Below are 21,438 nucleotides of genomic sequence, written 5' to 3' on the forward strand. Positions count from 1 at the left end.
AACGTGGGTCAGAATGGTGGCCTGAGGCTAAATGGTTTCCATGTGTTTGATGCCATCTCATCCACTCCATTCCAGCCATTATTGTGAGCTGTCCTCCCCTCAGCAGCCTCCATGCTAATTCCCCCCACAATGTACAGTACCAGTCAAAAGTTTGGACACACCTACTCATTCAAGGGTTTTTCTTTATTTTTACTATTTTCTACGTTGTAAAATAACAGTGAAGACATCAAAACTATGAAATAACACATATGGAATCATGTAGTAACCAAAAAAGTGTTAAACTAATCAGTTTTTTGGTCCTTAAAGGAAATTGGTATATGTTTTTATTTATCACACTTTTCCTTAACCATTTATGTTCTTTAATACAGGGTCGACATACAAGTTCATGAGACATTCGTACCAATTGACTAGAGAACCAGTTTGGATTTAAGTATAACTTTTGTATGACTGATGCCTTTAGTGAGAGGTCTAATGCTTTAATATTTAATCATTTCTGCCCACCAAATTCATATTCGTTATATAAATAGGCCCTGATCTGGCTTGCCGTTCCAAATAAAATGTAATATTTTTTGGTTCATATAATCAAGCAGGTCACTAGGTGTAGGCAAAACCATAAGCAAATAGGTAAACTGTGAAATAACTAAGGAGTTAATCAGGGTGATTTTTCCACAAATAGACAGATATTTTCCTTTCCATGGTAGCAAGATCTTATTGACTTTTGCTAACTTTCTCTAAAAATGTATTGGAGTGAAATCATTTAATTCTTTTGGGATTTGTATACACATCTCCGTCAGACAATTTAATTGGTAAACTACATGGTAATGTAAAATGTGCTTTTTTTAGTGATCCAATACGTAAGTCACAGATTTCTAATCCCTTAATATTATTGTTTGATCTAATCTTAGCAGCTAACATTTCAATGGCAATAATAAATAGATATGCCGATAGTGGACAACCTTGTTTTACTCCTCTAGATAGTTTTAAACTTTCTGAGATGTAGCCATTATTTACTATTTTACACCTAGGGTTACTATACATAACCTTAACCCATTTTATAAGAGATTCCCCAAAATTGAAATGTTCTAGGCATTTATATATAAACTCCAGTCGTACTTTATCACTCTCCTTCTTGGTCAAATAGCCCTTACACATTCTGGAGGTGTGTTGGGTCATTGTCCTTTTGAAAAACAAATGATAGTCCCACTAAGCGCAAACCAGATTGGATGGTATATCGCTGCAGAATTCTGTGGTAGCCATGCTGGTTAAATGTGTCTTGAATTCTAAATAAATCACAGACAGTGTCACCAGCAAAGCACCATCACACCTCCTCCTCCATGCTTGATGGTGGGAACCACACATGCGGAGATCATCCATTCACCTACTCTACGTCTCACAAAGACATGGCGGTTAGAACCACAAATCTCTAATTTGGATTCATCAGACCAAAGGACAGATTTCCACCGGTCTAATGTCCATTGCTCATGTTTCTTGGCCCAAGCAAGTCTCTTCTTCTTATTGGTGTCTTTTAGTAGTGGTTTCTTTGCAGCAATCCGACCATGAAGGCCTGATTACCGCAGTCTCCTCTGAACAGTTGATGTTGAGATGTGTATGTTACTTTAACTCCAGGAAGCATTTCTTTGGATTGCAATTTGAGGCTGGAAACTGTAATGAACTTATCCTCTGCAGCAGAGGCTACTCTGGGTCTTCCTTTCCTGTGGCGGTCCTCATGAGAGCCAGTTTCATCACAGCGCTTGATGATTTTTGCAACTGCATTTGAAAAATAGTTCAAAGTTCTAGAAATGTTCCTTAATTTCTTAAAGTATTGATGGACTGTCGTTTCTCTTTGCTTATTTGAGCTGTTCTTGCCATAATATATGGACATGGTCTTTTACCAAATAGGGCTATCTTCTGTATACCACCCCTGCCTTGTCACAACACAACTGATTGGCTCAAAAGCATGAAGAAGGAAAGATATTCCACAAATTAATTTATATGCATTCCAGGTGTCACGTCTAATCAAGGTGGGTGGAATCAGGCGCAGAGAGCAGATAGCGATATAAAGTTTATTCTCCGGTGAACAAAAACAAACAACGGTCAACCCAAATACAGACAGGGTGAATATATCCAACACAGGATAAAGACTAACCGGAGAATAATAAACAGAAAACACCGACAGACAAAACGAATGACAAAATAAACAATCCCGCACAAAACAAGGGCGGGACAACCTACATTAAATACACTTCTTTGGTTACTTCATGATTCCATATGTGTCATTTCATAGTTTTGATGTCTTCACCAATATTCTATGTATGTAGAAATAGTCAAAATAAAGACAAACCCTTGAATGAGTAGGTGTGTCCAAACCTTTGACAAGTAGTGTGTGTTCGCAACATGCTGAGGGTTTGACTCCAGAAAGTGTAAATGGACTACAGTAGAATAATACCATTAAACAAGAATCTTGAGGAATGATCTAGAATGCAGGACAGAAGTAGGCCAATGTGTGTGTTGTGTTTATTGGTTGCTGGGTGGAATGTAGCCTATGTCTCCAAGGAAACATGTGTATTTCTGTGTAGATGTCACATTTGAGTGGTTGTATTTGGCTAGAGCGAGTGTTTGCGCACATAAATGCGGTGTATGTGTGTGTGTGCGCCTGCATGCAGCCGTGTTTGTTTGTGTGTGTGTATGTGTGGTCAGAACACAGACTCGGGTAATAAACAGGCAGTGGGGTTGGAGGTGTATTTTGGGCTGGTTTGATATATTGACACAATCCTGGCTAAACACTGCTCTTGTCTCTCCAAGAAATCTGGGGTCTGGAATTTTATCCATGAACTCATTTTCATCCTTACCCAGAATAGGCTTTGTCTTCTCTCTCTCTCTCTCTCTCTCTCTCTCTCTCTCTCACTCTCTCTCTCTCTCTCTTTCTCTCCCTCTCTGTGTCTCTCTTTCTGTCTCTCTGTCTCTCTCTTTCTGTCTCCCTCTCTGTCTCTGTCTCTGGCTCTCTCTCTCTGTCTCACTCTCTCTCTGGCTCTATCTCACTCTTCTCATCTTTCTACTCTGGGGTTAGGATTAGGGTTGGAGTTGAGGGTTTGTGGTTTGTGTGTGTTGTGTAATCTCTGTGATTCTGTATCAGAGTACGGCTCCGGCCTCTCTCTTGTAGGTCAATGTTCAAGGCAGAGAGACTGAGCTGAACAGTGTATTTCAAAGACCTGAAAGGTTAGTGAAGAAACATTGAACCCTGTACAATACTTCCTTATGGGCAACATGCATTCCAGAGACCACAACAGTACAGACACTACAGAGTTGAGGTCAATTCTTTTTCAATTCCTGTCAATGGAATTAGACACAATTTCCCCATAGGAATGCAACAAAAATGTCTCAAATTAGTGGAATTTAGGTGGTAAGGCCTCTGACAGACACTATGTGTGCATGTGTATCTTACCACCAGGGACTCAGGCAATATACATTTCTCTGAGAGCTTGCCTGTTAAGTTCATAGGATCACTAGAAGTTGTTGTTTTGGTGTTGTATTGGTGTTGTTGTCTGCTTCTAGCCCCTTGGAGTCATCATCTTTGTCATTGTGGTCTATAAATCACAACTCTGTTTTCTTTGATTTCCCCTGATGTATTCATTGTTGCATCTTTGTCAATTGTGGAAAAAAGAAACAATTTAATCAAATTGAATCTGGCTCTAATGAAATGTTCTAATCTCTGACCATGCTGGTACCAGAGCTGTATAATTCGTAATCAGAAGTGTGTGTGTGTGTGTGTGTGTGTGTGTGTGTGTGTGTGTGTGTGTGTGTGTGTGTGTGTGTGTGTGTGTGTGTGTGGTGGGGTGCGCGTGCGTGCGTGAGTGTGTGTGTTTGCGTGCGTGTGTGTGTGCATGCATATGTGTGCGTTTGTACGTGTGTTTGTCGTGCATGTTTGTGTGATTTTGCATGTGTGTATACAGTGCCTTCAGAAAGTATTCAGACCCTTTGACTTTTTCCAAATGTTGTTATGTTACAGCCTTATTCTAAAATGGATTAAATAAAATAAAAAATCCTCAGCAATCTACACACAATATCCCATAATGAGAAAGCAAAAACAGGTTTTGAGAAATTTTGCTAATTCATTAAAATGTAAAAACAGAAATACCTTACTTACAAAAATATTCAGCCCCTTCGCTATGAGACTCGAAATTGAGCTCAGGTGCATCCTGTTTCCATTGATCATCCTTCAGATGTTTCCACAACTTGATTTAGAGTCCACCAGTGGTAAATTCAACTGGTTGGACATGATTTGGAAAGGCACACACCTGTCTATATAAGGACCCACAGTTGACAGTGCATGTCAGAGCAAAAACCAAGCCACGAGGTCGAAGGAATTGTCCGTAGAGCTCCGAGACAGGATTGTGTCGAGGCACAGATCTGGGGAAGGGTACCAAAACATTTCTGCAGCATTGCAGATCCCCAAGAACACAGTGGCCTCCATCATTCTTAAATGGGAGATGTTTGGAACCACAAAGACTCTTCCCCTGCCCAACCAAACTGAGCAATCGGGGGAGTAGGGCCTATGTCAGTGAAGTTACCAAGAACCTGATGGTCACTCTGACAGAGCTTTAGAGTTCCTCTGTGGAGGTGGGAGAACCTTCCAGATGGACAACCATCTCTGCAGCGCTTCACCAATCAGGCCTTTATGGTAGAGTGGCCAGAAGGAAGCCACTCCTCAGTTAAAGGCACATGACAGCCCGCTTGGAGTTTGCCAAAAGGCACCTAAAGACTCTCAGATCATGAGAAACAAGATTCTCTGGTCGGATGAAAGTTTTTGCTTCGTCATTATGGGGTATTGTGTGTGGATTGATAAGGGGAAAGAAACAACTGAATCCATTTTAGAATAAGGCAGTAACGTAACAAAATGTAGAAAAAGTTAAGGGGTCTGAATACTTCCCGAAGACACTGTATGTACGCAGATGTGTGTGTGTTTCTGTATGTGTGTGCGCCCATTTGCCGGGTTGGGTAGGTTACGTTCTAAATGTAATTCGTTATGGTTGCTAGTTACCTGTTTAAAATTGTAATCAGTAATGTAACTTTTTATTGTCCCATACTTTTCCCATTTTATTTTCCTTTTCCCATACGTTAACACAATCTGATTACTTTTGGTTACTTTTAGATTACTTTCCCCTTACGAGGCATTAGAAGACAAAAATGTATATTACCAATTGAACGACATCTATTGCAGGATAAATCAATGTTACAGTATACATAGCCCTGGCCATAAATGGATGTTGCATTTTACTTTATGGGTTGATTATGTAGGCTTACTCTAACCCATTGCTTTCTACTACAGATAATAATACGATTTAGGTTATAGCTTTACATTATAAACCAGTCTGTCAGATTTCCAGTCATTCCGATTCATTTTAATACCCCTTGATCTTCAAGAATAGGACTTGGAAATATGAAGGACTTATTAGCCTACTCTGTTGTTTATGGTTTTGTTGTCATGGAGTACTAATTGGGCTCATTGCTTCGAGTTGAAAAAGAAATGCTGCTCTCATGGAATAGCATGCTTTGAGCACTACCAAAAAGTGCTTCTTGCATGTAAAAGATATATGCCATATGCTGCATTTTCTATAGGCCTATTGTTTGTGTTTTTGTTGGTGACACTTTGATATCTCAATAATTGGCAGCTGTTTAAAGGGCAAACCCACAGTTGAAACAATAACAATGCAACTAACCCCGCCTTTGTTTTAGTCAAAAGCTGAGGGATGGGCCTGGAGAAATGTAACCACTCTCAGATTAATAGACAGAGCTCCAAGGACTGACCATCCATGATGTCAACATTATTGTTTTAACCATGTGTTGAGGCTGTACAGTGTTTGTTTACATTTACAATGTTTGCAAACATTGGAGGAAAAACAAGCTTGTGTTTATAAGTTATATTCTTCAAGAATCAATGGGTCCATATATCATTAATTTATAAGTCAAAATATGGATGTACTGTAGCAACTACAGATTTCCCCTCTAAGTGCGTCCATTAGGTCTATGGACTTTTTAAAATCACTACGAATTAGATTGAGCAATATATATATTTTTTAAAGTACTCGTCACATTTGGACAGAAAAATGGTCCAATTCACGCATTAATCAAGATAACAACCCTGGTCATTGCTACTGTCTGGCGGGCTCACTAAACACAAATGCTTAGTTTGTAAATGATGTCTGAGCATTGGAGTGTTCCCCTGGTTGTCCATAATAAAAAATAATTAAAAAGGAAATTGTGCAGTCGGGTTTGCTTTATATAAGGAATTTGAAATTATTTTTGATACGTATGTGTATTTAAAACCAAATACTTTTAGACTTTTGCTCAAGTAGTATTTTACTGGGTGACTTTCACCTTTACTGGAGTAATTTTCTATTAATGTATTTGTCCTTATACTTAAGTGTGACAATTGAGCACTTTTCCCAGCACTGTTATAAAGTAGGAACTACCTCAGACGTCTATGAAGATAGGCTGGGATCAGCACTATGCAGCTGTTGCAAATACACATTTTTCACTGGCTGTCCACTGGTGGCAAAACCAGTGATTTGAAAGGCAGCTTAAACTTCTACTATTCAACCATTATTAGGTTAAAATACACATACACTGTACATTTGTGAACAGCCATCCACAAAATCCACAAGGGGCAAATAGGCCTAGCTAAATGAGATTGCAGCAGTGTGATTCACATAAATACGCTTTGTAGATATGTGACCGACCAGCTCGATTTGGTCTCATGTAGCAATGATTTAAATTGTATTTCTTAAATTTTGATAAAAGTTGAGACTCAGAGCGAGAAAATGGTATATCAGATACTACAGTTGAGGAACAATGGGAAAGTAATTCTGCTTTGTAACTTCGATTTTGAGAAAATGGACCTTAAATGTTTGGTACCTACTGGAGAGCTCTTCTTTGTCTACACCCATTCAGCATCATTCACACCCTCTTAAGCTCGAGCCCCACCCATCTCTTTAAGGATTCACATGAGGCTATGTATTAAACAAAAAAAAGATTTCAAGACTAAAGGCTGGTTTATACTATGGGTGTGTTCATAAATTTAATCTGGAGTGCCGGAGTGTGGTCTGTCCGTTCGTAAATTCAGAGCGTTGTCAGACTGTCCGTTCGTAAATTCAGAGCGTTGTCAGACTGTCCGTTCGTAAATTCAGAGCGTTGTCAGACTGTCCGTTCGTAAATTCAGAGCGTTGTCAGACTGTCCGTTCGTAAAGTAGGGTTGATCCGAGCATTCTAACTTAACAACAGCAGTCAAGCACCCAAGCTAACTGGCTAAAGTTGGCTAGTTTGCTAGCTACTTCCAGACAACATCTCACTCTGACCATTTTACTCGCCCTGGCAGAGCTGGTTAGGCTGTTTTTGTGTTATCCAGAGCATTGGTGACTGCAACTGGGCTGCTGGCAAAAATGTAATTACGCTTTTTTTGCCAACGTTTACAGACACCGTCCATATTCAACAGGTGTTGAGCGTTCATAAATTCATCAGGTATTCTGCACTCTGGCACACTCAGACGAGACTGCTCTGAAATCAACGTAGATAGCCAGAGTGAATTTACCAGCTACGTCTATCAACAGTTTTCGCAGGGACATCATAAAACATTCTATTGAAATATTTACTTGCATAGTGGAATCTTTTGTTTAGACATGGAGCTAGCTAACTAAACAATGAACCATAATCCCAACTCATAACATTACTACCCTGCATGAATCTGCAGGTAGTTAACCAACCAGGTTCAATGTTAGATAGCTAACATTAGGCTATAATTAGCAATGCAACTGTCTCTGAGATGCAAATAATTACTACACAAATCATACATGTAACATTAGCTATCTAGCCAGTTTATATGCAGACAGGGTCGAAAACAGAACACACAGAAGGCTGTTGTATAAAAAACCTGTACGGATTACATCTTCAATCTCAGGGCAACCATGGCATCCATGACAGAGAGAGAAAAGCATCCATCCATGTAGCTACATTTTCAGATATTATACGTTTCAAAAATTATGATGAAATTCCCTGAACTTCATCATAAATACAACCCTCAAATGCTAACAGTACACTTTAACTTGAAATGAAAATTACTTTCTGAAAAAAAATTGAAACGTATAATATCTGAAAATGTAGCTACATGGATGGATGCTTTTCTCTCTCTGTCATGGATGCCATGGTTGCCCTGAGATTGAAGATGTAATCCGTACAGGTTTTTTATACAACAGCCTTCTGTGTGTTCTGTTTTCGACCCTGTCTGCATATTTGCAATCAAATGCCAGAATTTTCTCCATCTCCTTAGCTATCATACTATAATTCCACTGATTTCAAAACTTGGTCCTCCAGAAAGTGGAGAGCAACATTTATGCAGTTCTACTACATGATATCTTTCAAACAAGCCACGTTAGAAAGGATTACCTACACATACTGACCAGCTCATATTATAGATAGAAGCGTTCTACATGGCAGACCAATCCAAACTCCGAACTCATCTCTCAGCATGTCCAACCCCTCATTATCTCAGCCAATCATGGCTAGCAGGAAGGTTGCTGACTTTTTCCATGGCCACGCATTACTGCCCAAAAAATCATTTTGATAAAAAAAAGTTTATGTTCAACTGGCGCTCCTGTGAAGTATTGATGCACAACATATGCCTAGTTTCCTGAAACAAGTCACATATCAATAACAAGTGATATCTGTATCACCCAGCCCGTAGGCTTAACTCCTTAACTCCAAGCGTGGATAATCTTTGGATGCCGACAGCAGTCGCACCATTGGAAGACATAGCTTGGACTGTAGCCTACAAAAGCTTATTCATCAGATGCATTTGGTGATTTGTCATAGTGGTCTCTGACTTGTGGTCAGACTCGCTCAGGCGGAATGAACTTCAACTCGTGCTTTTTTTCAATGCTGATTTGAATGTCAGTGAGAAAACAGAAAAGGTGTCAAATAAATAAAAAAAATTCTCAAACATCCTTACTTAATTTAAAGGTAATCCTAGAAGTAGTCATCTAGTTTTTCAGATTTGTAACAGATTTTATTTGTTACAATACAGATTACAAGTAATCCTGTTACTCCCCAACCCTGCCCATGTGTGTGTGTATTTGTATGTGTGTATACATTATGCAGTCACGTGTGTGTGTGTGTGTGTGTGTGTGTGTGTGTGTGTGTGTGTGTGTGTGTGTGTGTGTGTGTGTGTGTGTGTGTGTGTGTGTGTGTGTGTGTGTGTGTGTGTTGGGAGAAGCATGTGAAGCTAGGCTTGTGAGGCTCCTTCCCAGAAACATAATTCCCTAAAGAGGGACATCTCCAGATGTGTGGAATACTGAGACTAATTGCGAAACCCTCTCTAGGAGGCTGGTCCTCCTAGCATTCCTCGGTATGTGGAATCAATGTCAAATTACTACAGGGGAGATAGTGTGAGACTCCCAATGGACTGTTTGTGTGACATATCTGCTGGGAATATGAATGTATGGGTTTCTGAATGGACTCAGAGGAAATGACCTACGTACAGTGTGGCAAAATGGCATAGAAACACCTCATAAATTCCCTGAACTTCATCATAAATACAACCCTCAAATGCCAATGTCTAATAGCTCTACATATTGCTTGTTAAGGATGCAGGGAGGTTGGGATAGTGTTCTTCTGCATTGGCACATCTCTCTTCCTTGGGTTGGCATTAGTACAAACACCGAGCCACTTATCCCTAACGAGCAGAGCCCCTACCAACCGCCAATCAAAGGCGTGAAAGCACTGGCACAGGCTGATTGTGTAATTATGTGGGCCCACTAGCTAAATGGCTAATAACTGTTTGCAGGAGTTAGTGCCCAGGCAGAGCTGTTAAGGCCAGGGTTTGGAGACAGACAACTCTCTCTCATTCTTTCTCTCCCCACATGGTCTGTCATTACCTAACCTGATTCCAGTGGTGTAAAGTACTTAAGTAAAAAATACTTTGAAGTACTACTTAAGTTGTTTTTTTGGGGTATCTGTACTTTACTTTACTATTTATATACAGTACCAGTCAAAAGTTTGCACACACCCACTCAAGAGTTTTTCTTCATTTTTTAAAACTATTTTCTACATTGTGGAATAATAGTGAAGACATCATAACTATGAAATAACACATATGGCATCATGTAGTAACCAAAAAAGTGTTCAACAAATTTAATATTTTTGATTCTTTGAAGTAGCCACCCTTTGCCTTGATGTCAGCTTTGCTGGGGTGCAAGGCACACTTAACCAGGATGGCTACCAGAGCATTCTGCAGCGATGCGCCATCCCATCTGGTTTGCGCTTAGTGAGACTGTCACGCCCTGGTCTTAGTATTTTGTGTTTTCTTTATTTATTTGGTCAGGCTAGGGTGTGACATGGGTTTTGGTATGTGGTGTGTTTTGTCTTGGGGTTTTTCATAGGTATTGGGATTGTGGCTTAGTGAGGTTTTCTAGCATAGTCTATGGCTGTCTGAAGTGGTTCTCAATCAGAGGCAGGTGTTTATCTTTGTCTCTGATTGGGAACCATATTTAGGCAGCCATATTCTTTGAGTGTTTCGTGGGTGATTGTTCCTGTTCCTGTCTCAGTTTGCACCAGTATAGGCTTGTCCTCTTGCTCAGTTGTACACCGGGGCCTCCCACTCCTCTTTCTCTTCTGGTTAAAGCCTGTTTACGCTGCTCTGTGAAGGGGGTAGTACACATCGTTGTACAAGATCTTCAGTTTCTTGGCAATTTCTCGCATGGAATAGCCTTCATTTCTCAGAACAAGAATAGACTGAGGATTTTCAGAAGAAAGTTCTTTGTTTCTAGCCATTTTGAGCCTGTAATCGAACCCATAAATGCTGATGCTCCAGATACTCAACTAGTCTAAAGAAGGCCAGTTTTATTGCTTCTTTAATCAGATCAACAGTTTTCAGCTGTGCTAACATCATTGCAAATGTTTTTTCTAATCAATTAGCCTATTAAAATTATAAATTAGCTAACACAACGTGCCATTGGAACACAGGAGTGATGGTTGCTGATAATGGGCCTAGGTGTGTGTGTGTGTGTGTGTCTACATGAACATGTCACTTTGAGGACACACGTTGAGGTGTGTGAATGTTAGTGAGGATGTTAAGTTTGACATTTAACCATCATAACTCATCCTGATTTGAAAGAGGGAAAATGTTGTGGATGAGAGAGAGAGAGAGAGAGAGAGAGAGAGAGAGAGAGAGAGAGAGAGAGAGAGTGGAATAATTATCCATTATTAATGCAGTTTAGTACGGTATTCGTCTCAATCACTCCTTATAAGAGAGTCCATCCTGCTGTAAGGGTTAAGTGTATGCTGTGCTGTGTGATGTGGACCCTATACCTGGCCAATCTGCTGTTGGCTGACTGAGCAGCACTGGGCTGAACAGCTGGGCTGCTATTGTTGGAGCAGTGTAGTGGAGGACTGGAGGAGTGGGCCAGAGAAGTGCAGGCAGGTGCACAGATAGGGCTCTACCTGTGCAGAGCACATTCCCCTTTGCCAATCATTGATAATATCTACAAAAATGGTATATTTTTTGTCGTTGTTTTTCTGAACTCACTCCTGCTGTCTCTAGCTCAGAGTTGAAAAGTAACAGCAGGTCTGTTTTGCATGAAAAACAGGTAGCACATTTATCATTCATAGGACATGAACAGGTCTGGGTTCCCGGCTGGAGATCTTATATTTTCTGTTATACAGGCAGAACAGTTTTTGAAACTTATGAGCAGCAGCAAATCAGCTGATACATCAAAGGTGGACTGGGGACAGCAAGGAAAAATCAGAAAGGCCAGAACCTAGGTAGTCCTGAGGGAACATGGTCCTATGAGGGCTCAGGTCCTCCAAGAGAGATAAAGAACATCGCCAAGATTTCAGAAAGAACATGGTCAAATTAAAATCACAGAGGACACTGGATATGTCAGACAGGATAAATACTCCAGATTCAACAGACTGACCCTAGCCCATGGCCGACAGAACAAAACTACTGCAGCATAAATACTGGAGGCTGAGACAGGAGGAGTCAGGAGACACTGTGGCCACATCCGATGATACCCCCGGACAGGGCCAAACAGGAAGGATATAACCCCACCCACTTTGCCAAAGCACAGCCCCCACACCACTAGAGGGATATCTTCAACCACCAACTTACCATCCTGGAACAAGGCCGAGTATAGCCCACAAAGATCTCCGCCACGGCACAACCCAAGGGGGGGGCCGTCAACCCATAAAGCACATTAAGGCTTCATAATTCATAAAGGTCATGTTTACTGACTGGTATTATCTCGTAGAACAAAATGTATATGTCTCCTAAGCCTGTGTTAACCTCAGACCTATTCTTTCCCGATTAATATTTCCAATAGAGACGGCTGAACGAACCAGATTTTTAGGACTACAAGCCGGCGAGCTCTATGACAGGCTAAATTAGCACAGCTATGGTGCGAGTGCGTGAACACGTGCATGTGCGTGCGCGGGGGCTCACAAGTTTTATACAACTCCTTTTTGGAGTGTCTCGGGTCCAACGTTTTTTGAAAACCACAGGGATACATGATAGTGGCAACAAATGGAGTTGGGTTGGATATAGTCATGGTAGGTTAAAGTACAGTGTATTTCGTACCATCTTCTCTTTTGACTGGAATTGTGTTGGTCATTGTTAGTAAATGCAGCATTTATTCAAAATAGTTTTGCTAAATACTTTACTCATCAGTTCTCTGATTTCCCTCTTCTTTTAATAATTGCTCAAGAAATCTGTGATGGCTGTTGCAGGACTGTTCTTTGGGGGGGGGTGTCCTTTTTTGTTGTTGAGCATATGCCCCCCAGAATGTCTGTGCATGGCCCTGGAGCAGTCTCCTGGGGCCCTGGAGTACTGGAGGTGTGGGCTGGAGCAGTGTACTGGGGCCCTGGAGTACTGGAGGTGTGGGCTGGAGCAGTGTACTGGGGCCCTGGAGTACTGGAGGTGTGGGCTGGAGCAGTGTACTTGGGCCCTAGATTACTGGAGGTGTGGGCTGGAGCAGTGTACTGGGGCCCTGGAGTACTGGAGGTGTGAGCTGGAGCAGTGTACTGGGTCTGGGCTGGGAGTTGTATAGTCAGCCAGCATGTCTGCCTCTAATCAGGAGCAATGACAAGGCCCTGCTCGGAACCTAGCAGCAAACTACCATAGAGGTTTATACTGTAACAATGCAGAGAGAGAGAGAGGCTGACAGAGAAAGAGCGAGAGAGAGAGAGAGCCTGAGCTCAACACATTCAGTATACAGTAGGTTCACACTATAACAGAGAGAGAGAGAATGGCCTGATATGCACCCAGCAAACACATTCCTGTACTCAGTTTTAGCCAAAGGCTTGTTAATCTCATTTCCAAGTTGAAGAATTTACAAACTCGCAGCCCATTTTCTTATCCAGTTGTACGCTCTGTTTCAGTTTCAGTTTGGCCTTAGTTTCGTATCGGCAGGGGAAGGAGGATTGTCGGGAAAATGTGTTCATTGGCAAATGTATCAAACTTGAGTCCATATTTCCTATATTGGTTGCAGTGGACAACAAATGGGGAGCAGTGTTTCATGTGAGCAAAACTAGGAAGTGGTTTGGATAGGGTGCTTGGCTCATTGACATGGTTACAGTAATCTGAGCGTATGACGTCTGTAGTGTAGTGTAGACTTCAGTCTGTGGAGAGACAGTGCTGGCCTGGACAAATATGATTAGGCCTTGTTATGGTTTACCTCACTAGTACTGCCCAGTCTAACTTAGTCTAGCCCAATGAACATGAACACAGGAGCACAGCCAATAGCAGGGCAGAAATCTCATTTTTATCAGGAAGCTGCATGAACCAGGGTGTACATCTCACATGACTGCTTTAACAAAGAAAATGGAATATGGATCTAGCCATGGCTGGAGCTGGGCTAGTCCAGGGGGTTGGCTTAGAGTTAGGGCCAGTGAGGTAGGGCCTGTGGGGTTAGGGCCAATGGGGTAGGGCCAGTGAGGTAGGACCTGTGGGGTTAGGGCCAGTGAGATAGGGCCTGTGGGGTTAAGGCCAGTGAGGTAGGACCTGTGGGGTTAGGGCCAGTGAGATAGGGCCTGTGGGGTTAAGGCCAGTGAGGTAGGACCTGTGGGGTTAGGGCCAGTGAGATAGGGCCTGTGGGGTTAAGGCCAGTGAGGTAGGACCTGTGGGGTTAGGGCCAGTGAGATAGGGCCTGTGGGGTTAAGGCCAGTGAGGTAGGACCTGTGGGGTTAGGGCCAGTGAGATAGGGCCTGTGGGGTTAAGGCCAGTGAGATAGGGCCTGTGGGGTTAGGGCCAGTGGGGTTATGGGCCAGGGGGGTTATGGGCCAGTGGGGTTATGGGCCAGGGGGTTATTGGCCAGGGGGTTATGGGCCAGTGGGGTTATGGGCCAGTGGGGTTATGGGCCAGGGGGTTATGGGCCAGGGGGTTATGGGCCAGTGGGGTTATGGGCCAGTGGGGTTATGGGCCAGTGGGGTTATGGGCCAGTGGGGTTATGGGCTAGTGGGGTTATGGGCCAGTGGGGTTATGAGCCAGGGGGGTTATGGGCCAGGGGGTTATGGGGTTATGGGCCAGGGGGTTATTGGCCAAGGGGGGTTATGGGCCAATGGGGTAATGAGCCAGTGGGGTTATGGGCCAGTGGGGTTATGGGCCAGGGGGGTTATGGGCCAGTGGGGTTATGGGCCAGGGGGGTTCGGGCCAGTGGGGTTATGGGCCAGGGTGGTTATGGGCCAGGGGGGTTAGGGCCAGTAGAGGTGTGGAGTACTGCTCCTAGAAGGCTCAGTGACCACGCCCTGGTCTGTGTGAATGTTTTTACCTTTTTAAGATGATATTGATGAGGGCTATATGCTACTGCGCTCTCTGTTAAATCATTCTGACCCTAGCTTTGCATCTCAGGGGTAGGATCATGTTACAGGGATAGTTATCTAATAGTTGGTTGCACCAGATGTTTTATGTAATACCCTCTCTACCCATGAGAGAGAAATGAACATCCCTCCCCAAAAAATAAAGTACAAAACAGGCTGTGTTTTTAGTTAGTTGGTTTGTTGTGATTGGCTGTGGCGGGGGTGGCGGGGGTGGCTGGGGTGGGGGTGCGGTCTGAGACGCTCTCTCCTTGGGTTTACTCTTATTGGTGGTGGTTGCTAGGACGGCAAGCTGCCCTCCAGAGCCATCAGCCTGGTGAGTGATTCAATATATCCCAAATGGGCACCCTATCCCCTACATAGTGCCCTGCGTTTGACCAGGGCTCACAGGAATCTCGTCAAGAGTAGGGCACTATATAGGGAATAGGGTTCTATTTGAGGCGCAGCCAGTGTGTCCCGAGGGAGCAATGATCTTCCGTGTATATAAATACAGTGCAGTACAGGACACTCCGTACACACAGCGAGGGAGAGGGAGGGAGCAGGGAGCTGCGGTTCTGGTCGGACTGACACTGACTCGCCGTTGTCGTAGTACGCTTGCCTCCTGATGGGAATGAGTCAGCATGGCAGATTTAACCATATAAATGAATACAGAGCTCAATGGATTGGATTGGCACCATTGGGTGTTGTACAAGATAGGGCCAGAAGGCTTGCTGCTGACATTTCTGTGACTGGACGCTCGTTGAGTCACTGTTCTAAAGGGGTCAAGGGTGAAATCTCTGCCTAAATTCAGGCTGTTGTTTTGTAACTCTCTACAGACCATTCCTGGGGAGTATGTAGAGTTGTCTTAGAACATTTAGCAGCATGATAAATAACTCTGTTTGTCCCTGTTTTTACCCCTGGGCTGTTTCCCATTAGCATATTTCTCAACCAGGCTAACTCCTGGACTGAATAGCTTTGCAGGGGGTTCTTCGAGTGAAGTGCTCTCTCACTTTCTCGTTTTCTTGGAAACGCTGTATTGGTTGTCAGGGCAACTGGTTAGCACTGCTGAAAGCCATTGGATGATTCTGTTTTGTTTTCGGATGGGGAGAGGGCACAATGGGAACAACAGGATGGAGGTAGACTCTTTCGACCTTCACTCGGCTTTTTCGACGGTAAACCAAATTAACAACTTTGTAATTAAACATGATCATTTTCTCACGCTCTGGATATTGCTAAATCATGATGTCGTCATCCACACAATAGGCCACAGTTATAGTACAATAACAAATACAAACCACATGCTCATACTTTTTGATTCTCAGAAAAAGGCATGTGACAATGCCCGAAGATTAGGATCATTTCTAATCAAGGATCATTTCTCTTTTCTATCTCTCAGGTGCGTAACAAATGCCTTGGCGAGTCAGAATGCCCGGAGCAAATTAAACAACAGGGAATTCCGGTAAGGAACCGGTAGAATGTCAAACTGATGTCACCCTTTGGTTCACACAATGAATCCTCAAACTTACATGAGGACGTAGTTAACCATGTAATCCATTGATCATCATGGCACATCATTTAGCACTTCACATATTTGTAGAACAATCAATCAAAGATACCTAAAGTACCACATAATCCGATAAACATTTGACCTCCTTTTAGAAGGTGACATATTGCTTTAATGGAATTAGTTAAAGAGATATCCTTTGAAATGAGATGCTGGTCTTGAGTGCTCTGAGTTTAACGTTGGAGACGACACAGGCTTTGATTCTCCTTCCTTTCAATGACATTTACTGGCCAAGACCTGACACTCTACAGTATCTCTCTCTGTTTCTCTCTCTCTCTGTTTCTCTCTCTCTCTCCCTCTCGCCTGCTCTACTGACATACCAGACCTAGCTCATGAAAAGGTTCTGGCTCTGTGGCTAACATGGAGGTTTTATATCTGTTCTGTTTTGTTCTATGACAGGCTGGAAATATGCCCTCCAGGTGGGCCCCATGTGCTCCTGCATATCTACACAACACTCAGCGAATCTGTTTTCTCACTCTCAAAAGTGAGAGTGCTCAGGGGAAAAGAGATGAACAAGGGAGGAGTAGTGAAAGGAGGAGTGCTCAGGGGAAGAGAGATGAACAAGGGAGGAGTAGTGAAAGGAGGAGTGCTCAGGGGAAGAGAGATGAACAAGGGAGGAGTAGTGAAAGGAGGAGTGCTCAGGGGAAGAGAGATGAACAAGGGAGGAGTAGTGAAAGGAGGAGTGCTCAGGGGAAGAGAGATGAACAAGGGAGGAGTAGTGAAAGGAGGAGTGCTCAGGGAAGAGAGATGAACAAGGGAGGAGTAGTGAAAGGAGGAGTGCTCAGGGGAAGAGAGATGAACAAGGGAGGAGTAGTGAAAGGAGGAGTGCTCAGGGGAAGAGAGATGAACAAGGGAGGAGTAGTGAAAGGAGGAGTGCTCAGGGAAGAGAGATGAACAAGGGAGGAGTAGTGAAAGGAGGAGTGCTCAGGGGAAGAGAGATGAACAAGGGAGGAGTAGTGAAAGGAGGAGTGCTCAGGGGAAGAGAGATGAACAAGGGAGGAGTAGTGAAAGGAGGAGTGCTCAGGGGAAGAGAGATGAACAAGGGAGGAGTAGTGAAAGGAGGAGTGCTCAGGGGAAGAGAGATGAACAAGGGAGGAGTAGTGAAAGGAGGAGTGGTGGCGGATCATTTTTTATTTTATTCCTCCTTTCACCAGTGCTGGCGGGCGGGCGGGCGGGCAGGCAGGCAGGCAGGCAGGCAGGCAGGCGGGTGCTGACTGGTCTCTAGACACATCTGTTCTCTCCTGCTTCCTCCCTAATCCCTTCTTTCATCTCCCAGGTCACCGCCACCTCCTCGGTGACAAACACTCTGCCATGGTAATGGCAGGAAAACAGGACAGCCGTGAAGTCAATTCGGCCCTGGTGTGTAACGTGTGTGTGCGTGCATGTCTGCGTTTGTGTATGTATGTGTGTTTCATGGTGGAAGAAGAGGAGTTTGGGAGTCTAGCTCTTTTCCTCTCCTGTCTTGCACAAAGAAGTAACTGAGTATTTAAAGAGCTACGGTGATGCTACCTTACTTATCCAAAACAAACAACTGTACATCAAGTACTGTACGATACACCAGGGACTATTAAGTTTCTGTTGGCGGTGAGGTGGCATTAGATTAACTGTGGGATTTTATGCACACATTTAGCAGAACATCCAAACCCACAAATGGTAATGACTTGAAATGGCAAATGAAGGGTAATGACTTGAAATGTCGGAAGGACATCAGACGTGAGTATTTTTGTCGCTTTGCTCACTTCCTCCCTCTCTTCTTGATGCAGGACGTGATATGAAGAAATGGTGTGAGGACAAGACCCCCAAGCCTCTCCCTCTACTGAAAGCTGAGTGGGACAGAGAGGGTGTGAAGAAAGACGCCCCCCTCTACCCCTTAGTCCGGAAGAGAGACGTATTAACCAGTTGAAAGAAAGTGACTCACACTCTCCTCTCTGCTCATCCATCCCATCCCTCATTCCCATCTGGTTTGTATTTCTTTGGATGTTTCTCCACCTCCAGCCTCTGGGTAGTACCAGCGCCAAGGCCCAGATGGCTGCCGACCCAGCCCCACCACGGAGAGTGTACACTGGGTTGGAAAACGCCTGGGCTTGCCTCTTGGCTGGGGTATGGATGGTGGGGTATGGTTGGGAAGGGAAGGGCGGACTTGGCTGGTGATGGGACTTGGATGGACCGCACTCCGGCGCCGACGCAACATCCATCGATCATCCATCGCATTCATTGGTAGTTGATACCCTCCGTGGTGAGGGCGAGAGCCCAGTCGTGTTGAGGGGTGTTGCGGCGTGGACAGTCAGAGAGGACGCCACAGACTGGCCAGACGTCCCCTAGATCAGTAACTGAGACTGGCATCTCAAGGAACTGGCGCGGGCATCAGTACCAGACTGGTAAACTGGCATGAGAAACTATTTTAGCATCTAAATACCATGTCTAAATGTAATGGTTTTCAGCTCCAGAAGTCAGCATGGAGAAGCTGATTGGTGCTGTATTGTAGTCTGTTTTTAACAGACAAGAGACATATGATATCAGGACGACCTACTTTTGATGACACACTTGTGTTTGAAGCTCAGAGGGAGAACACACTGGTGAAGGAAGTATTATTATCCTCTTATGGCGGCAATCCCCGTACAGGGATCAACAGCAGGGGAAATTTCTGAGTGACTAACTAAAAATACAACGTCGTAACATTTAAACATTCTTGAAAATGCAAGTGTCTTACATCCTTCAAAAGATTAGAATCTTGGTAATCAAACTACGTTTACCGATTTCAAATAGCTATTACAGAGGACAAATGCCATGCTTTTGTTTGAGAAGAGCGATCATCAACAACAAACATTTTCCGCCATGACAGTTTTGACACATTCACATCTGAAGGTAAAATTATGACTTACATTCTGATATCTTGCTCTTATCTCTCTTCCTGAGGGTCCCAGTGATCAAATGAAGTGCCGTTTTCTTTGATAAAATCCATTTTCATAGCCTAAAACAAAACATTTTGTAAACCGTTTGTGTCTTGAATTCCATCTCTATCAACTTTTGACGGAGCATTCAACGTAATTACACACACTAAACAATTATTTATCTAGTCATAGTTGGTTTCAGTGCAATGCTCTGGATGTTTGCAACACAGCCAAACTTGATTGTTTTTTTTGCGGGGAGTATTGACTGAAGTGAACTGATTTGAAGACAACGAGCAATGACTACATTGCGCACCAATAATATGAGCGAAGCTTCGTTGATTGACTGTATTTCTGCCCAATGACCACTGATCTTCTTGAAATCTAGCTGCGTAGATAGCCAATGAGCTGAGGTAAACGTCAGTATGTGATGGTTATGGGTTGGACCACCATCCCTTGTTTGTAAACGCATGCGTAACAAACTTCGTTCTCGTCATTGACCGTCAGAGTAGTTGCAGTCACGCTTGTTACGCACAACAGTGTTTTGGAAAGTAGTATTTTGGAAAGTGTTTTTTTCAACGATTTCATTGAAGACATCATAGCGAATAAATCAGGAAAAACGAAGTCCTAGTCTAAGTATACAGATTTGCACGAGATTATAGAAGAGATTGATCAGGAAAGTGAGACAGATTTTTGTTTGAAGAATCTTTGAGTGAACACAGTTATGATTCAAACATTGAGCTGTTTCTGCAAGGACAGGATGTACTTCTGGACTGGTAAGTGTTAATGCCGTTTTATGAAATATAAATATATATAATATTATTATTATTATTATTATTTTTCAATTTGCAATGAAAAGTGTAAATTACTCATTGGCTATAGTGTTTGTGTGTGTGTATGTGTGTGTGTGTGTGTGTGTGTGTGTGTGTGTGTGTGTGTTGTTGGCTTGTTTGGGTGTGTGTGCTTGTATGTGTATGTGTGCGTATATATATATATATTATATATATTATATATATATTCCATGTCAGATATATATATTTTCCATTTTTTATTCAAATGGAATGGAGTAGAACAGCAAACACACACATGGCCACTGCGCCTGCTACTCCTCTCTATTTCCATATGAAATAGCCATTGGATGCTGCTGGGGGGATGGCAGGCCCACAACAATGGCTGGAGTTGAATGGAACAGCACTTCACCTTAGTGACTGTTCCTTCTGCTCTATACAATACATATCTGTTTATTTTATGTGATGATAAAAGGCTCATACAATACAAATATTTTTTTAAATGTTTTCTTTCACAGTGATAGCGACTCCGACTGGGAGCCCCCGTTGCCAACCTGCCCCATCTACTCCTGCCTCCAGTGGTGTTCATATGCCACAGTTCATTACTGCAGGCATGACTGTGCCTCAGGGCCAAAAGGGCACAGCATGGAGGCGTCGTTGTGTTCTGTGTCGCATGAAGTCCCCATCACCTACACCACTTGTTCAGTTTGCCTCTGCTTTACATCAGAAAGAGACTGCTATGGGACATGGCACAAGGCAGCAAAATATTGTGTAGAGGACTTCCAAAGGTTAAATATTTTTTTCTAATATTTAAAAAAAAATGTATACATTTTTTTGTGTGTTAGAATTGCTTTTTAATATGTTGTATATAGTTATTTGCACTGTTGTATATAGTTATAGGTCATTTCACCAATTCGGCCACTTGGGTACATTTGGGCAACTTGTGTGGGACACCTGGGTGACTTCATGCTAAATGTCATGTAGCTCACCCATTCCTGAAGTTATCAGTCTGAAATGTTGCACACCTACAGTTGCCCTCTTGTGTTATCCATCAAAATTATATCCAGCATCCTATCTGACTGTGTGGCTATTCTATTACATGTGAAAGATGATGCTACAACAATAAAAAACAGAAAACGTATGCTCTTTCTCTTTTCTTCCACCAGATCTACTGTGTTATATTCTCCTACATTCAATTAACATTTCCACAAACTTCAGAATGTTTCCATTCAAATGATACCAAGAATATGCATATCCTTGCCTTTGGGGCCGAGCTCCAGGCAGTTAGATTAAGGTATGTCTTCAGGCGGAAATTGAGAACAAGGGATGCAGCCATAACAAGTTATGTTTGTTTACGTCCAAA

The 21,438-nt window shown here is 43.0% G+C and overlaps 1 long non-coding RNA gene across 6 annotated transcripts in view; it reads left to right on the forward strand.

The window, feature by feature from the left end:
* Positions 1-21,216, forward strand: part of LOC135505080 (uncharacterized) — a 78,948-nt gene extending 57,732 nt beyond the window's left edge. For 3 of the 6 annotated variants that reach the window (XR_010450212.1, XR_010450211.1, XR_010450209.1), the window contains 3 exons: positions 16,232-16,294; positions 17,676-17,758; positions 18,163-21,216. This is a non-coding gene — a long non-coding RNA (uncharacterized LOC135505080). Of the gene's footprint in view, positions 1-15,077; positions 16,295-17,675; positions 17,759-18,162 lie in introns of those variants that run through there. The other 3 variants (XR_010450210.1, XR_010450213.1, XR_010450208.1) reach the window with 3 other exon arrangements.
* The last annotated feature ends 222 nt before the right edge of the window (positions 21,217-21,438 follow it).

Source organism: Oncorhynchus masou, chromosome 18 (assembly GCF_036934945.1).
Source record: "Oncorhynchus masou masou isolate Uvic2021 chromosome 18, UVic_Omas_1.1, whole genome shotgun sequence".
In the NCBI taxonomy this organism is placed as follows: domain Eukaryota; kingdom Metazoa; phylum Chordata; class Actinopteri; order Salmoniformes; family Salmonidae; genus Oncorhynchus; species Oncorhynchus masou.